Here is a 21367-nt window from a genome sequence, read left to right as displayed (position 1 = left end):
AGACGACTAGACCAGGAAGAACAGAGACGACTAGACCAGGAAGAACAGAGACGACAAGACCAGGAAGAACAGAGACGACAAGACCAGGAAGAACAGAGACGACTCGACCAGGAAGAACAGACGACTCGACCAGGAAGAACAGACGACGACTAGACCAGGAAGAACAGACGACGACGAGGCCAGGAAGAACAGAGACGACTTGAACACGAATAACAGAGACGACGAGTACACGAAGAACAGAGATGACTACAACAGGAAGAACAGAAACGACTTGAACAGGAAGAACAGAGACGACTTGAACAGGAAGAACAGAGACGACTAGACCAGGAAGAACAGAGACGACTCGACCAGGAAGAACAGAGACGACTACACCAGGAAGAACAGAGACGACAAGACCAGGAAGAACAGAGACGACTAGACCAGGTAGAACACAGACGACTGCAACAGGAAGAACAGAGACGACTAGACCAGGAAGAACAGAGACGACTAGACCAGGAAGAACAGAGACGACTAGACCAGGAAGAACAGACGATGACAAGTACACGAAGAACAGAGACGGCTAGTACAGGAAGAACAGAGACTACTAGAACAGGAAGAACAGAGACGACTAGTACACGAAGAACAGAAACGACTAGTGCAGGAAGAACAGAGACGACGAAACCACGAAGAACAGAGACGACTAAACCAGGAAGAACAGAGACGACGAGACCACGAAGAACAGAGACGGCTAGTACAGGAAGAACAGAGACTACTAGAACAGGAAGAACAGAGACGACTAGTACACGAAGAACAGAGACGACTAGTACACAAAGAACAGAGACGACTACAACAGGAAGAACAGAGACGACAAGACCAGGAAGAACAGAGACGACTAGACCAGGAAGAACAGAGACGACAAGACCAGGAAGAACAGAGACGACAAGACCAGGAAGAACAGAGACGACTCGACCAGGAAGAACAGACGACGACTCGACCAGGAAGAACAGACAACGACTCGACCAGGAAGAACAGAGACGACTAGACCAGGAAGAACAGAGACGACTAGACCAGGAAGAACAGAGACGACTAGACCAGGAAGAACAGAGACGACTAGACGAGGAAGAACAGAGACGACAAGACCAGGAAGAACAGAGACGACTCGACCAGGAAGAACAGACGACGACTAGACCAGGAAGAACAGACGACGACTCGAACAGGAAGAACAGACGACGACTCGTACAGGAAGAACAGAGACGACTAAAACAGGAAGAACAGAGACGACTTGAACACGAAGAACAGAGACGACTTGAAAACGAAGAACAGAGACGACGAGTACACGAAGAACAGAGACGACGACAATAGGAAGAACAGAGACGACTTTGAACAGGAAGAACAGAGACGACAAGACCAGGTAGAACAGAGACGACTAGACCAGGAAGAACAGAGACGACGAGACCAGGAAGAACAGAGACGACAAGACCAGGAAGAACAGAGACGACTAGACCAGGAAGAACAGACACTACATGAACAGGAAGAACAGAGACGACAAGACCAGGAAGAACAGAGACGACTAGACCAGGTAGAACACAGACGACGAGTACAGGAAGAACAGAGACGACTAGACCAGGAAGAACAGAGACTACTTGAACAGGAAGAACAGAGACGACAAGACCAGGAAGAACAGAGACGACTAGACCAGGTAGAACACAGACGACCAGTACAGGAAGAACAGAGACGACGAGTACTCGAAGAACAGAGACGACTAGTACACGAAGAACAGAGACGACTACAACAGGAAGAACAGAGACGACTACAACAGGAAGAACAGAGACGACTACAACAGGAAGAACAGAGACGACTAGAACAGGAAGAACAGAGACGACTAGTACAGGAAGAACAGAGACGACTAGACCAGGAAGAACAGACGATGACAAGTACACAAAGAACAGAGACGACTAGTAAACGAAGAACAGAGACGACGAGACCACGAAGAACAGAGACTACTAGACCAGGAAGAACAGAGACGACTAGACCAGGAAGAACAGAGACGACTAGACCAGGAAGAACAGAGACGACTTGAACAGGAAGAACAGAGACGACGAGACCAGGAAGAACAGAGACGACTACAACAGGAAGAACAGAGACGACTACAACAGGAAGAAGCGAGACAACTAAACCAGGAAGAACAGAGACGACTATACCAGGAAGAACAGACGACGACGAGACCAGGAAGAACAGAGACGACTCGACCAGGTAGAAAACAGCGACTAGTACAGGAAGAACAGAGACGACTAGTACACGAAGAACAGAGACGACTAGTACACGAAGAACAGAGACGACTACAACAGGAAGAACAGAGATGACAAGACCAGGAAGAACAGAGATGACTACAACAGGAAGAACAGACGACTAGATCAGGAAGAACAGAGACGACTTGACCAGGAAGAACAGAGACGACTAGAAGAGGAAGAACAGAGACGACTAGAAGAGGAAGAACAGAGACGACTAGACCAGGAAGAACAGAGACGACTAGACCAGGAAGGACAGAGACGACTAGACCAGGAAGGACAGAGACGACTAGACCAGGAAGGACAGAGACGACTACAACAGGAAGAACAGAGACGACTACAACAGGAAGAAGCGAGACGACTAAACCAGGAAGAACAGAGACGACTATACCAGGAAGAACAGACGACGACGAGACCAGGAAGAACAGAGACGACAAGACCAGGAAGAACAGAGACGACTCGACCAGGTAGAACACAGCGACTAGTTCAGGAAGAACAGAGACGACGAGTACACGAAGAACAGAGACGACTAGTACACGAAGAACAGAGACGACTTGTACACGAAGAACAGAGACGACTAGTACACGAAGAACAGAGACGACTACAACAGGAAGAACAGAGATGACTAGACCAGGAAGAACAGAGATGACTACAACAGGAAGAACAGACGACTAGATCAGGAAGAACAGAGACGACTTGACCAGGAAGAACAGAGACGAATAGACCAGGAAGAACAGAGACGAATAGAGCAGGAAGAACAGAGACGAATAGACCAGGAAGAACAGAGACGACTCGTACAGGAAGAACAGAGACGACTCGTACAGGAAGAACAGAGACGACTCGTACAGGAAGAACAGAGACGACTCGCACAGGAAGAACAGAGACGACTCGTACAGGAAGAACAGAGACGACTCGTACAGGAAGAACAGAGACGACTCGTACAGGAAGAACAGAGACGACTCGTACAGGAAGAACAGAGACGACTCGTACAGGAAGAACAGAGACGACTCGTACAGGAAGAACAGAGATGACTCGTACAGGAAGAACAGAGACGACTCGTACAGGAAGAACAGAGACGACTCGTACAGGAAGAACAGAGACGACTCGTACAGGAAGAACAGAGACGACTCGTACAGGAAGAACAGAGACGACTCGTACAGGAAGAACAGAGACGACTCGTACAGGAAGAACAGAGACGACTCGTACAGGAAGAACAGAGACGACTACAACAGGAGGAAACAGAGACGACTACAACAGGAAGAACAGAGACGACTAGACCACTAAGAACAGAGACGACTAGACCACTAAGAACAGAGACGACGAGACTAGGAAGAACAGAGACGACGAGTGCACGAAGAACAGAGACGACTAGTACACGAAGAACAGAGACGACTACAACAGGAAGAACAGAGACGACTGCAACAGGAAGAACAGAGACGACTAGACCACTAAGAACAGATGACGACGAGACCAGGAAGAACAGAGACGACTAGTACACGAAGAACAGAGACGACTACAACAGGAAGAACAGACGACTCGTACACGAAGAACAGAGACGACTACAACAGGAAGAACAGAGACGAGTAGACCAGGAAGAACAGAGACGACTAGACCAGGAAGAACAGAGACGACTAGACTAGGAAGAACAGAGACGACTAGACCAGGAAGAACAGAGATGACTTGAACAGGAAGAACAGACGACAAGACCAGGTAGAACACAGACGACGAGAACACGAAGAACAGAGACGACTAGTACACGAAGAACAGAGACGACTAGTACACGAAGAACAGAGACGACTAGTACACGAAAAACAGAGACGACTAGTACACGAAGAACAGAGACGACTAGTACACGAAGAACAGAGACGACTAGTACACGAAGAACAGAGACGACTAGTACACGAAGAACAGAGACGACTAGTACACGAAGAACAGAGACGACTAGTACACGAAGAACAGAGACGACTAGTACACGAAGAACAGAGACGACTAGTACACGAAGAACAGAGACGACTAGTACACGAAGAACAGAGACGACTAGTACACGAAGAACAGAGACGACTAGTACACGAAGAACAGAAACGACGAGTACACGAAGAACAGAAACGACTAGTACAGGAAGAACAGAGACGACAAAACCACGAAGAACAGAGACGACTAAACCAGGAAGAACAGAGACGACGAGATCACGAAGAACAGACGGCTAGTACAGGAAGAACAGAGACTACTAGAACAGGAAGAACAGACGACTAGTACACGAAGAACAGAAACGACGAGTACACGAAGAACAGAAACGACTAGTACAGGAAGAACAGAGACGACGAAACCACGAAGAACAGAGACGACTAAACCAGGAAGAACAGAGACGACGAGACCACGAAGAACAGAGACGGCTAGTACAGGAAGAACAGAGACTACTAGAACAGGAAGAACAGAGACGACTAGTACACGAAGAACAGAGACGACTAGTACACGAAGAACAGAGACGACTAGTACACGAAGAACAGAGAGACGACTAGTACACGAAGAACAGAGACGACTACAACAGGAAGAACAGAGATGACAAGACCAGGAAGAACAGAGACGACTAGACCAGGAAGAACAGAGACGACAAGACCAGGAAGAACAGAGACGACAAGACCAGGAAGAACAGAGACGACTCGACCAGGAAGAACAGACGACGACTCGACCAGGAAGAACAGACAACGACTCGACCAGGAAGAACAGAGACGACTAGACCAGGAAGAACAGAGACGACTAGACCAGGAAGAACAGAGACGACTAGACCAGGAAGAACAGAGACGACTAGACGAGGAAGAACAGAGACGACAAGACCAGGAAGAACAGAGACGACTCGACCAGGAAGAACAGACGACGACTAGACCAGGAAGAACAGACGACGACTCGAACAGGAAGAACAGACGACGACTCGTACAGGAAGAACAGACGACTAAAACAGGAAGAACAGAGACGACTTGAACACGAAGAACAGAGACGACTTGAAAACGAAGAACAGAGACGACGAGTACACGAAGAACAGAGACGACGACAATAGAAAGAACAGAGACGACTTTGAACAGGAAGAACAGAGACGACAAGACCAGGTAGAACAGAGACGACTAGACCAGGAAGAACAGAGACGACGAGACCAGGAAGAACAGAGACGACAAGACCAGGAAGAACAGAGACGACTAGACCAGGAAGAACAGACACTACATGAACAGGAAGAACAGAGACGACAAGACCAGGAAGAACAGAGACGACTAGACCAGGTAGAACACAGACGACGAGTACAGGAAGAACAGAGACTACTTGAACAGGAAGAACAGAGACTACTTGAACAGGAAGAACAGAGACGACAAGACCAGGAAGAACAGAGACGACTAGACCAGGTAGAACACAGACGACCAGTACAGGAAGAACAGAGACGACGAGTACTCGAAGAACAGAGACGACAAGTACACGAAGAACAGAGACGACTACAACAGGAAGAACAGAGACGACTACAACAGGAAGAACAGAGATGACTACAACAGGAAGAACAGAGACGACTAGAACAGGAAGAACAGAGACGACTAGTACAGGAAGAACAGAGACGACTAGACCAGGAAGAACAGACGATGACAAGTACACAAAGAACAGAGACGACTAGTACACGAAGAACAGAGACGACGAGACCACGAAGAACAGAGACGACGAGACCAGGAAGAACAGAGACGACGAGACCAGGAAGAACAGAGACGACGAGACCAGGAAGAACAGAGACGACGAGACCAGGAAGAACAGAGACGACTAGACCAGGAAGAACAGAGACGACTAGACCAGGAAGAACAGAGACGACTAGACCAGGAAGAACAGAGACGACTTGAACAGGAAGAACAGAGACGACGAGACCAGGAAGAACATAGACGACTACAACAGGAAGAACAGAGACGACTACAACAGGAAGAAGCGAGACAACTAAACCAGGAAGAACAGAGACGACTATACCAGGAAGAAAAGACGACGACGAGACCAGGAAGAACAGAGACGACTCGACCAGGTAGAACACAGCGACTAGTACAGGAAGAACAGAGACGACTAGTACACGAAGAACAGAGACGACTAGTACACGAAGAACAGAGACGACTACAACAGGAAGAACAGAGATGACAAGACCAGGAAGAACAGAGATGACTACAACAGGAAGAACAGACGACTTGATCAGGAAGAACAGAGACGACTTGACCAGGAAGAACAGAGACGACTAGAAGAGGAAGAACAGAGACGACTAGAAGAGGAAGAACAGAGACGACTAGAAGAGGAAGAACAGAGACGACTAGACCAGGAAGAACAGAGACGACTAGACCAGGAAGGACAGAGACGACTAGACCAGGAAGGACAGAGACGACTACAACAGGAAGAACAGAGACGACTACAACAGGAAGAAGCGAGACGACTAAACCAGGAAGAACAGACGACGACGAGACCAGGAAGAACAGAGACGACAAGACCAGGAAGAACAGAGACGACTCGACCAGGTAGAACACAGCGACTAGTTCAGGAAGAACAGAGACGACGAGTACACGAAGAACAGAGACGACTAGTACACGAAGAACAGAGACGACTAGTACACGAAGAACAGAGACGACTAGTACACGAAGAACAGAGACGACTAGTACACGAAGAACAGAGACGACTACAACAGGAAGAACAGAGATGACTAGACCAGGAAGAACAGAGATGACTACAACAGGAAGAACAGACGACTAGATCAGGAAGAACAGAGACGACTTGACCAGGAAGAACAGAGACGAATAGACCAGGAAGAACAGAGACGAATAGACCAGGAAGAACAGAGACGAATAGACCAGGAAGAACAGAGACGACTCGTACAGGAAGAACAGAGACGACTCGTACAGGAAGAACAGAGACGACTCGCACAGGAAGAACAGAGACGACTCGCACAGGAAGAACAGAGACGACTCGTACAGGAAGAACAGAGACGACTCGTACAGGAAGAACAGAGACGACTCGTACAGGAAGAACAGAGACGACTCGTACAGGAAGAACAGAGACGACTCGTACAGGAAGAACAGAGACGACTCGTACAGGAAGAACAGAGACGACTCGTACAGGAAGAACAGAGACGACTCGTACAGGAAGAACAGAGACGACTCGTACAGGAAGAACAGAGACGACTCGTACAGGAAGAACAGAGACGACTCGTACAGGAAGAACAGAGACGACTCGTACAGGAAGAACAGAGACGACTCGTACAGGAAGAACAGAGACGACTCGTACAGGAAGAACAGAGACGACTCGTACAGGAAGAACAGAGACGACTCGTACAGGAAGAACAGAGACGACTCGTACAGGAAGAACAGAGACGACTCGTACAGGAAGAACAGAGACGACTCGTACAGGAAGAACAGAGACGACTCGTACAGGAAGAACAGAGACGACTCGTACAGGAAGAACAGAGACTACTCGTACAGGAAGAACAGAGACTACTCGTACAGGAAGAACAGAGACGACTCGTACAGGAAGAACAGAGACGACTACAACAGGAGGAAACAGAGACGACTACAACAGGAAGAACAGAGACGACTAGACCACTAAGAACAGAGACGACTAGACCACTAAGAACAGAGACGACGAGACTAGGAAGAACAGAGACGACGAGTGCACGAAGAACAGAGACGACTAGTACACGAAGAACAGAGACGACTACAACAGGAAGAACAGAGACGACTACAACAGGAAGAACAGAGACGACTAGACCACTAAGAACAGATGACGACGAGACCAGGAAGAACAGAGACGACTAGTACACGAAGAACAGAGACGACTACAACAGGAAGAACAGACGACTCGTACACGAAGAACAGAGACGACTACAACAGGAAGAACAGAGATGAGTAGACCAGGAAGAACAGAGACGACTAGACCAGGAAGAACAGAGACGACTAGACTAGGAAGAACAGAGACGACTAGACCAGGAAGAACAGAGATGACTTGAACAGGAAGAACAGCCGACAAGACCAGGAAGAACAGAGACGACTAGACCAGGTAGAACACAGACGACGAGAACACGAAGAACAGAGACGACTAGTACACGAAGAACAGAGACGACTAGTACACGAAGAACAGAGACGACTAGTACACGAAGAACAGAGACGACTAGTACACGAAGAAAAGAGACGACTACAACAGGAAGAACAGACGACTAAACCAGGAAGAACAGAGACGACTATACCAGGAAGAACAGACGACGACGAGACCAGGAAGAACAGAGACGACGAGACCAGGAAGAACAGAGACGACTCGACCAGGTAGAACACAGCGACTAGTACACGAAGAACGGAGACGACGAGTACACGAAGAACGGAGATGACTAGTACACGAAGAACAGAGACGACTAGTACACGAAGATCAGAGACGACTAGTACACGAAGAACAGAGACGACTACAACAGGAAGAACAGAGACGACTAGACCAGGAAGAACAGAGATGACTACAACAGGAAGAACAGACGACTAGATCAGGAAGAACAGAGACGACTTGACCAGGAAGAACAGAGACGAATAGACCAGGAAGAACAGAGACGAATAGACCAGGAAGAACAGAGACGAATAGACCAGGAAGAACAGAGACGACTCGTACAGGAAGAACAGAGACGACTCGTACAGGAAGAACAGAGACGACTCGTACAGGAAGAACAGAGACGACTCGTACAGGAAGAACAGAGACGACTCGTACAGGAAGAACAGAGACGACTCGTACAGGAAGAACAGAGACGACTCGTACAGGAAGAACAGAGACGACTCGTACAGGAAGAACAGAGACGACTCGTACAGGAAGAACAGAGACGACTCGTACAGGAAGAACAGAGACGACTCGTACAGGAAGAACAGAGATGACTCGTAGAGGAAGAACAGAGACGACTCGTACAGGAAGAACAGAGACGACTCGTACAGGAAGAACAGAGACGACTCGTACAGGAAGAACAGAGACGACTCGTACAGGAAGAACAGAGACGACTCGTACAGGAAGAACAGAGACGACTCGTACAGGAAGAACAGAGACGACTCGTGCAGGAAGAACAGAGACGACTCGTACAGGAAGAACAGAGACGACTCGTACAGGAAGAACAGAGACGACTCGTACAGGAAGAACAGAGACGACTCGTACAGGAAGAACAGAGACGACTCGTACAGGAAGAACAGAGACGACTCGTACAGGAAGAACAGAGACGACTACAACAGGAGGAAACAGAGACGACTACAACAGGAAGAACAGAGACGACTAGACCACTAAGAACAGAGACGACGAGACCAGGAAGAACAGAGACGACGAGTACACGAAGAACAGAGACGACGAGTACACGAAGAACAGAGACGACTAGTACACGAAGAACAGAGACGACTAGTACACGAAGAACAGAGACGACTACAATAGGAAGAACAGAGACGACTACAACAGGAAGAACAGAGACGACTAGACCACTAAGAACAGATGACGGCGAGACCAGGAAGAACAGAGACGACTAGTACACGAAGAACAGAGACGACTACAACAGGAAGAACAGACGACTAGTACACGAAGAACAGAGACAACGAGTACATGAAGAACAGAGACGACTACAACAGGAAGAACAGAGATGAGTAGACCAGGAAGAACAGAGACGATTAGACCAGGAAGAACAGAGACGACTAGACCAGGAAGAACAGAGACGACTCGACCAGGAAGAACAGAGACGACTCGACCAGGAAGAACAGAGACGACTAGACCAGGAAGAACACAGACGACTAGACCAGGAAGGACAGAGATGACTTGAACAGGAAGAACACAGACGACGAGAACAGGAAGAACAGAGACGACTAGTACACGAAGAACAGAGACGACTAGTACACGAAGAACAGAGACGACTAGTACACGAAGAAAAGAGACGACTACAACAGGAAGAACAGAGACGACTAGACCAGGAAGAACAGAGACGACTAGACCAGGAAGAACAGAGACTACTTGAACAGGAAGAACAGAGACGACAAGAACAGGATGAACAGAGATGACAAGAACAGGAAGAACAGAGACGATGAGACCAGGTAGAACACAGACGACTAGTACAGGAAGAACAGAGACGACTACAACAGGAAGAACAGAGACGACTAGACCAGGAAGAACAGAGACGACTAGACCAGGAAGAACAGAGACTACTTGAACAGGAGGAACAGAGACGACGAGAGCAGGAAGAACAGAGACGACTTGACCAGGTAGAACACAGACGACCAGTACAGGAAGAACAGAGACGACGAGTACTCGAAGAACAGAGACGACTAGTACACGAAGAACAGAGACGACTACAACAGGAAGAACAGAGACGACTAGTACACGAAGAACAGAGACGACTACAACAGGAAGAACAGAGACGACTAGACCAGGAAGAACAGACGATGACAAGTACACAAAGAACAGAGACGACGAGACCACGAAGAACAGAGACGACGAGACCACGAAGAACAGAGACGACGAGACCACGAAGAACAGAGACGACGAGACCACGAAGAACAGAGACGACGAGACCACGAAGAACAGAGACGACGAGACCACGAAGAACAGAGAGACGACGAGACCACGAAGAACAGAGACGACGAGACCACGAAGAACAGAGACGACGAGACCACGAAGAACAGAGACGACGAGACCACGAAGAACAGAGACGACGAGACCACGAAGAACAGAGACGACGAGACCACGAAGAACAGAGACGACGAGACCACGAAGAACAGAGACGACGAGACCACGAAGAACAGAGACGACTACACCAGGAAGAACAGAGACGACTAGACCAGGAAGAACAGATGACTAGACCAGAAAGAACAGAGACGACTAGACCAGGAAGAACAGAGACGACTTGAACAGGAAGAACAGAGACGACTAGACCAGGAAGAACAGAGACGACTACAACAGGAAGAACAGAGACGACTACAACAGGAAGAAGCGAGATAACTAAACCAGGAAGAACAGAGACGACTATACCAGGAAGAACAGACGACGACGACGAGACCAGGAAGAACAGAGACGACGAGACCAGGAAGAACAGAGACGACTCGACCAGGTAGAACACAGCGACTAGTACAGGAAGAACAGAGACGACTAGTACACGAAGAACAGAGACGACTAGTACACGAAGAACAGAGACGACTAGTACACGAAGAACAGAGACGACTACAACAGGAAGAACAGGAAGAACAGAGACGACGAGACCACGAAGAACAGAGACGACGAGACCATGAAGAACAGAGACGACGAGACCACGAAGAACAGAGACGACGAGACCACGAAGAACAGAGACGACGAGACCACGAAGAACAGAGACGACGAGACCAGGAAGAACAGAGACGACTACACCAGGAAGAACAGATGACTAGACCAGAAAGAACAGAGACGACTAGACCAGGAAGAACAGAGACGACTAGAACAGGAAGAACAGAGACGACTAGACCAGGAAGAACAGACGACGACGACGAGACCAGGAAGAACAGAGACGACTAGACCAGGAAGAACAGAGACGACTAGACCAGGAAGAACAGAGACGACAAGACCAGGAAGAACAGAGACGACAAGACCAGGAAGAACAGAGACGACTCGACCAGGAAGAACAGACGACGACTCGACCAGGAAGAATAGACGACGACTCGACCAGGAAGAACAGAGACGACTCGTACAGGAAGAACAGAGACGACTAAAACAGGAAGAACAGTGACGACTAAAACAGGAAGAACAGAGACGACTCGACCAGGAAGAACAGAGGCGACTTGAACACGAAGAACACAGACGACGAGTACACGAAGAACAGAGACGACGACAATAGGAAGAACAGAGACGACTAGACCAGGAAGAACAGAGACGACAAGACCAGGTAGAACAGAGACGACTAGACCAGGAAGAACAGAGACGACTAGACCAGGAAGAACAGAGACTACTTGAACAGGAAGAACAGACACTACATGAACAGGAAGAACAGAGACGACAAGACCAGGAAGAACAGAGACGACTAGACCAGGTAGAACACAGACGACGAGTACAGGAAGAACAGAGACGACTAGACCAGGAAGAACAGAGACTACTTGAACAGGAAGAACAGAGACGACAAGAACAGGATGAACAGAGACGACAAGAACAGGAAGAACAGAGACGATGAGACCAGGTAGAACACAGACGACTAGTACAGGAAGAACAGAGATGACTACAACAGGAAGAACAGAGACGACGAGACCAGGAAGAACAGAGACGACTAGACCAGGAAGAACAGAGACTACTTGAACAGGAGGAACAGAGACGACGAGACCAGGAAGAACAGAGACGACTAGACCAGGAAGAACAGAGACGACTAGACCAGGAAGAACAGAGACGACTAGACCAGGAAGAACAGAGACGACAAGACCAGGAAGAACAGAGACGACTCGACCAGGAAGAACAGACGACGACTCGACCAGGAAGAATAGACGACGACTCGACCAGGAAGAACAGAGACGACTCGTCCAGGAAGAACAGAGACGACTAAAACAGGAAGAACAGTGACGACTAAAACAGGAAGAACAGAGACGACTCGACCAGGAAGAACAGAGGCGACTTGAACACGAAGAACAGAGACGACGAGTACACGAAGAACAGAGACGACGAGTACACGAAGAACAGAGACGACGACAATAGGAAGAACAGAGACGACTCTGAACAGGAAGAACAGAGACGACTAGACCAGGAAGAACAGAGACTACTTGAACAGGAAGAACAGACACTACATGAACAGGAAGAACAGAGACGACAAGACCAGGAAGAACAGAGACGACTAGACCAGGTAGAACACAGACGACGAGTACAGGAAGAACAGAGACGACTAGACCAGGAAGAACAGAGACTACTTGAACAGGAAGAAGAGAGACGACAAGACCAGGAAGAACAGAGACGACTTGACCAGGTAGAACACAGACAACCAGTACAGGAAGAACAGAGACGACGAGTACTCGAAGAACAGAGACGACTAGTACACGAAGAACAGAGACGACTACAACAGGAAGAACAGAGACGACTAGTACACGAAGAACAGAGACGACTACAACAGGAAGAACAGAGACGACTAGACCAGGAAGAACAGAGACGACTAGTACAGGAAGAACAGAGACGACTAGACCAGGAAGAACAGACGATGACAAGTACACAAAGAACAGAGACGACGAGACCACGAAGAACAGAGACGACGAGACCACGAAGAACAGAGACGACGAGACCACGAAGAACAGAGACGACGAGACCACGAAGAACAGAGACGACGAGACCACGAAGAACAGAGACGACGAGACCACGAAGAACAGAGACGACGAGACCACGAAGAACAGAGACGACGAGACCACGAAGAACAGAGACGACGAGACCACGAAGAACAGAGACGACGAGACCAGGAAGAACAGAGACGACTAGACCAGGAAGAACAGATGACTAGACCAGAAAGAACAGAGACGACTAGACCAGGAAGAACAGAGACGACTTGAACAGGAAGAACAGAGACGACTAGACCAGGAAGAACAGAGACGACTACAACAGGAAGAACAGAGACGACTACAACAGGAAGAAGCGAGACAACTAAACCAGGAAGAACAGAGACGACTATACCAGGAAGAACAGACGACGACGACGAGACCAGGAAGAACAGAGACGACGAGACCAGGAAGAACAGAGACGACTCGACCAGGTAGAACACAGCGACTAGTACAGGAAGAACAGAGACGACTAGTACACGAAGAACAGAGACGACTAGTACACGAAGACCAGAGACGACTAGTACACGAAGAACAGAGACGACTAGTACACTAAGAACAGAGACGACTACAACAGGAAGAACAGGAAGAACAGAGACGACGAGACCACGAAGAACAGAGACGACGAGACCATGAAGAACAGAGACGACGAGACCACGAAGAACAGAGACGACGAGACCACGAAGAACAGAGACGACGAGACCACGAAGAACAGAGACGACGAGACCACGAAGAACAGAGACGACGAGACCAGGAAGAACAGAGACGACTACACCAGGAAGAACAGATGACTAGACCAGAAAGAACAGAGACGACTAGACCAGGAAGAACAGAGACGACTTGAACAGGAAGAACAGAGACGACTAGACCAGGAAGAACAGACGACGACGACGAGACCAGGAAGAACAGAGACGACGAGACCAGGAAGAACAGAGACGACTCGACCAGGTAGAACACAGCGACTAGTACAGGATGAACAGAGACGACTAGTACACGAAGAACAGAGACGACTAGTACACGAAGAACAGAGACGACTAGTACACGAAGAACAGAGACGACTACAACAGGAAGAACAGGACGAACAGAGATGACTAGACCAGGAAGAACAGAGATGACTACAACAGGAAGAACAGATGACTAGATCAGGAAGAACAGAGACGACTTGACCAGGAAGAACAGAGACGACTAGAAGAGGAAGAACAGAGACGACTAGACCAGGAAGAACAGAGACGAATTGACCAGGAAGAACAGAGACGAATAGACCAGGAAGAACAGAGACGACCAGAACAGGAAGAACAGAGACGAATCGTAGAGGAAGAACAGAGACGAATCGTAGAGGAAGAACAGAGACGAATCGTAGAGGAAGAACAGAGACGAATCGTAGAGGAAGAACAGAGACGAATCGTAGAGGAAGAACAGAGACGAATCGTAGAGGAAGAACAGAGACGACTCGTACAGGAAGAACAGAGACGACTCGTACAGGAAGAACAGAGACGACTCGTACAGGAAGAACAGAGACGACTCGTACAGGAAGAACAGAGACGACTCGTACAGGAAGAACAGAGACGACTCGTACAGGAAGAACAGAGACGACTCGTACAGGAAGAACAGAGACGACTCGTACAGGAAGAACAGAGACGACTCGTACAGGAAGAACAGAGACGACTCGTACAGGCAGAACAGAGACGACTCGTACAGGAAGAACAGAGACGACTCCTACAGGAAGAACAGAGACGACTCGTACAGGAAGAACAGAGACGACTCGTACAGGAAGAACAGAGACGACTCGTACAGGAAGAACAGAGACGACTCGTACAGGAAGAACAGTGACGACTCGTACAGGAAGAACAGAGACGACTCGTACAGGAAGAACAGAGACGACTAGTACACGAAGAACAGAGACGACTAGTACACGAAGAGCAGAGACGACTACAACAGGAAGAACAGAGACGACTACAACAGGAAGAACAGAGACGACTAGAACAGGAAGAACAGAGACGACGAGACCAGGAAGAACAGAGACGACTAGACCAGGAAGAACAGAGACGACTAGACGAGGAAGAACAGAGACGACTAGACGAGGAAGAACAGAGACGACTAGACGAGGAAGAACAGAGACGACAAGACCAGGAAGAACAGAGACGACTAGACCACTAAGAACAGATGACGACGAGACCAGGAAGAACAGAGACGACTAGTACACGAAGAACAGAGACGACTACAACAGGAAGAACAGATGACTAGTACACGAAGAACAGAGACAACGAGTACATGAAGAACAGACGACTACAACAGGAAGAACAGAGATGAGTAGACCAGGAAGAACAGAGACGACTAGACCAGGAAGAACAGAGACGACTAGACCAGGAAGAACAGAGATGACTTGAACAGGAAGAACAGAGACGACAAGACCAGTAAGAACAGATACGACTAGACCAGGTAGAACACAGACGACGAGCACAGGAAGAACAGAGACGACTAGTACACGAAGAACAGAGACGACTAGTACACGAAGAAAAGAGACGACTACAACAGGAAGAACAGACGACTAGACCAGGAAGAACAGAGACTGCTTGAACAGGAAGAACAGAGACGACAAGAAGAGAGACGACAAGAACAGGAAGAACAGAGACGATGAGACCAGGTAGAACACAGACGACTAGTACAGGAAGAACAGAGACGACTACAACAGGAAGAACAGAGACGACTAGACCAGGAAGAACAGAGACGACTAGACCAGGAAGAACAGAGACTACTTGAACAGGAAGAACAGAGACGACAAGATCAGGAAGAACAGAGATGATGAGACCAGGTAGAACACAGACGACTAGTACAGGAAGAACAGAGACGACTACAACAGGAAGAACAGAGATGACTAGACCAGGAACAACAGAGATGACTAGACCAGGAAGAACAGAGATGACTAAAACAGGAAGAACAGAGACGACTCGTACAGGAAGAACAGAGACGACTCGTACAGGAAGAACAGAGACGACTCGTACAGGAAGAACAGAGACGACTCGTACAGGAAGAACAGAGACGACTCGTACAGGAAGAACAGAGACGACTCGTACAGGAAGAACAGAGACGACTCGTACAGGAAGAACAGAGACGACTCGTACAGGAAGAACAGAGACGACTCGACCAGGAAGAACAAAGACGACTAGTACACGAAGAACAGAGACGACTAGTACACGAAGAACAGAGACGACTAGTACACGAAGAACAGAGATGACTACAACAGGAAGAACAGAGACGACTATAACAGGAAGCACAGAGACGACTAGACCATGAAGAACAGAGACGACTAGTACAGGAAGAACAGACGACGACTTGACCAGGAAGAACAGAGACGACGAGACCATGAAGAACGGAGACGACTAGACCATGAAGAACAGAGACGACTAGACCATGAAGAACGGAGACGACTAGACCAGGACGAACAGAGACGACTAGACCAGGACGAACAGTGACGACTAGACCAGGAAGAACAGAGATGACTTGAACAGGAAGAACACAGACGACGAGAACAGGAAGAACAGAGACGACGAGTAACGAAGAACAGAGACGACGAGTACACGAAGAACAGAGACGACTAGTACAGGAAGAAAAGAGACGACTACAACAGGAAGAAAAGAGACGACTAGACCAGGAAGAACAGAGACGACTAGACCAGGAAGAACAGAGACGACTAGACCAGGAAGAACAGAGACTACTTGAACAGGAAGAACAGAGACGACAAGAACAGGAAGAACAGAGACGACGAGACCAGGTAGAACACAGACGACTAGTACAGGAAGAACAGAGACGACTAGTACAGGAAGAACAGAGACGACGAGACCAGGAAGAACAGAGACGACTCGACCAGGTAGAACACAGCGACTAGTACAGGAAGAACAGAGACGACGAGTACACGAAGAATAGAGACGACTAGTACACGAAGAACAGAGACGACTAGTACACGAAGAACAGAGACGACTAGTACACGAAGAACAGAGACGACTAGTACACGAAGAACAGAGACGACTACAACAGGAAGAACAGAGATGACTAGACCAGGAAGAACAGAGATGACTACAACAGGAAGAACAGACGACTAGATCAGCAAGAACAGAGACGACTTGACCAGGAAGAACAGAGACGAATAGACCAGGAAGAACAGAGACGAATAGACCAGGAAGAACAGAGACTACTTGAACAGGAAGAACAGAGACGACAAGAACAGGAAGAACAGAGACGATGAGACCAGGTAGAACACAGACGACTAGTACAGGAAGAACAGAGACGACTACAACAGGAAGAACAGAGATGACTAGACCAGGAAGAACAGAGATGACTAAAACAGGAAGAACAGAGACGACTCGTACAGGAAGAACAGAGACGACTCGTACAGGAAGAACAGAGACGACTCGTACAGGAAGAACAGAGACGACTCGTACAGGAAGAACAGAGACGACTCGTACAGGAAGAACAGAGACGACTCGTACAGGAAGAACAGAGACGACTCGTACAGGAAGAACAGAGACGACTCGTACATGAAGAACAGAGACGACTCGTACAGGAAGAACAGAGACGACTCGTACAGGAAGAACAGAGACGACTCGTACAGGAAGAACAGAGACGACTCGTACAGGAAGAACAGAGACGACTCGTACAGGAAGAACAGAGACGACTCGTACAGGAAGAACAGAGACGACTCGTACAGGAAGAACAGAGACGACTCGTACAGGAAGAACAGAGACGACTCGTACAGGAAGAACAGAGACGACTCGTACAGGAAGAACAGAGACGACTCGTACAGGAAGAACAGAGACGACTCGTACAGGAAGAACAGAGACGACTCGTACAGGAAAACAGAGACGACTCGTACAGGAAGAACAGAGACGACTCGTACAGGAAGAACAGAGACGACTCGTACAGGAAGAACAGAGACGACTCGTACAGGAAGAACAGAGACGACTCGTACAGGAAGAACAGAGACGACTCGTACAGGAAGAACAGAGACGACTACAACAGGAGGAAACAGAGACGACTACAACAGGAGGAAACAGAGACGACTACAACAGGAAGAACAGAGACGACTAGACCACTAAGAACAGAGACGACGAGACCAGGAAGAACAGAGACGACGAGTACACGAAGAACAGAGACGACTAGTACACGAAGAACAGAGACGACTAGTACACGAAGAACAGAGACGACTACAACAGGAAGAACAGAGATGACTAGACCAGGAAGAACAGAGATGACTACAACAGGAAGAACAGACGACTAGATCAGCAAGAACAGAGACGACTTGACCAGGAAGAACAGAGACGAATAGACCAGGAAGAACAGAGACGAATAGACCAGGAAGAACAGAGACTACTTGAACAGGAAGAACAGAGACGACAAGAACAGGAAGAACAGAGACGATGAGACCAGGTAGAACACAGACGACTAGTACAGGAAGAACAGAGACGACTACAACAGGAAGAACAGAGATGACTAGACCAGGAAGAACAGAGATGACTAAAACAGGAAGAACAGAGACGACTCGTACAGGAAGAACAGAGACGACTCGTACAGGAAGAACAGAGACGACTCGTACAGGAAGAACAGAGACGACTCGTACAGGAAGAACAGAGACGACTCGTACAGGAAGAACAGAGACGACTCGTACAGGAAGAACAGAGACGACTCGTACAGGAAGAACAGAGACGACTCGTACAGGAAGAACAGAGACGACTCGTACATGAAGAACAGAGACGACTCGTACATGAAGAACAGAGACGACTCGTACAGGAAGAACAGAGACGACTCGTACAGGAAGAACAGAGACGACTCGTACAGGAAGAACAGAGACGACTCGTACAGGAAGAACAGAGACGACTCGTACAGGAAGAACAGAGACGACTCGTACAGGAAGAACAGAGACGACTCGTACAGGAAGAACAGAGACGACTCGTACAGGAAGAACAGAGACGACTCGTACAGGAAGAACAGAGACGACTCGTACAGGAAGAACAGAGACGACTCGTACAGGAAGAACAGAGACGACTCGTACAGGAAAACAGAGACGACTCGTACAGGAAGAACAGAGACGACTCGTACAGGAAGAACAGAGACGACTCGTACAGGAAGAACAGAGACGACTCGTACAGGAAGAACAGAGACGACTCGTACAGGAAGAACAGAGACGACTCGTACAGGAAGAACAGAGACGACTACAACAGGAGGAAACAGAGACGACTACAACAGGAGGAAACAGAGACGACTACAACAGGAAGAACAGAGACGACTAGACCACTAAGAACAGAGACGACGAGACCAGGAAGAACAGAGACGACGAGTACACGAAGAACAGAGACGACTAGTACACGAAGAACAGAGACGACTAGTACACGAAGAACAGAGACGACTAGACCACTAAGAACAGAGACGACGAGACCAGGAAGAACAGAGACGACGAGTACACGAAGAACAGAGACGACTAGTACACGAAGAACAGAGACGACTAGTACACGAAGAACAGAGACGACTAGTACACGAAGAACAGACGACTAGTACACGAAGAACAGAGACAACTACAACAGGAAGATCAGAGACGACTAGACCAGGAAGAACAGAGACGACTAGACCAGGAAGAACAGAGACGACTAGACCAGGAAGAACAGAGACGACTAGACCAGGAAGAACAGAGACGACTAGACCAGGAAGAACAGAGACGACTAGACCAGGAAGAACAGAGATGACTTGAACAGGAAGAACAGACGACAAGACCAGGAAGAACAGAGACGACTAGACCAGGTAGAACACAGACGACGAGAACAGGAAGAACAGAGACGACTAGTACACGAAGAACAGAGACGACTAGTACACGAAGAACAGAGACGACTAGTACACGAAGAACAGAGACGACTAGTACACGAAGAAAAGAGACGACTACAACAGGAAGAACAGAGACGACTACACCAGGAAGAACAGAGACGACTAGACCAGGAAGAACAGAGACTACTTGAACAGGAAGAACAGAGACGACAAGAACAGGATGAACAGAGACGACAAGAACAGGAAGAACAGAGACGACGAGACCAGGTAGAACACAGACGACTAGTACAGGAAGAACAGAGACGACTACAACAGGAAGAACAGAGACGACTAGACCAGGAAGAACAGAGACGACTAGAACAGGAAGAACAGAGACTACTTGAACAGGAGGAACAGAGACGACTGGACCAGGAAGAACAGAGACGACTAGACCAGGAAGAACAGAGACGACTAGACCAGGAAGAACAGAGACGACTAGACCAGGAAGAACAGAGACGACAAGACCAGGAAGAACAGAGACGACTCGACCAGGAAGAATAGACGACGACTCGACCAGGAAGAATAGACGACGACTCGACCAGGAAGAACAGAGACGACTCGTACAGGAAGAACAGAGACGACTAAAACAGGAAGAACAGTGACGACTAAAACAGGAAGAACAGAGACGACTCGACCAGGAAGAACAGAGGCGACTAATACACGAAGAACAGAGACGACTTGAACACGAAGAACAGAGACGACGAGTACACGAAGAACAGAGACGACTCTGAACAGGAAGAACAGAGACGACAAGACCAGGTAGAACAGAGACGACTCTGAACAGGAAGAACAGAGACGACTAGACCAGGAAGAACAGAGACTACTTGAACAGGAAGAACAGACACTACATGAACAGGAAGAACAGAGACGACAAGACCAGGAAGAACAGAGACGACTAGACCAGGTAGAACAGAGACGACTAGACCAGGAAGAACAGAGACGACTAGTACA

The 21367-nt window shown here is 48.4% G+C and overlaps 1 protein-coding gene across 2 annotated transcripts in view; it reads right to left on the bottom strand.

The window, feature by feature from the left end:
* The window catches only part of NUP107 (nucleoporin 107), a 168265-nt gene that overhangs the window by 146182 nt on the left and 716 nt on the right, over positions 1-21367 (bottom strand). The window lies entirely within an intron of this gene.

Source organism: Eptatretus burgeri, chromosome 12, assembly GCF_056783735.1.
Source record: "Eptatretus burgeri isolate ZD-2024b chromosome 12, Ebu_testis_v1, whole genome shotgun sequence".
In the NCBI taxonomy this organism is placed as follows: domain Eukaryota; kingdom Metazoa; phylum Chordata; class Myxini; order Myxiniformes; family Myxinidae; genus Eptatretus; species Eptatretus burgeri.
The sequence above is the reverse complement of the archived record's forward strand: the minus strand, read 5'-3'. Positions and strand labels throughout refer to the sequence as shown.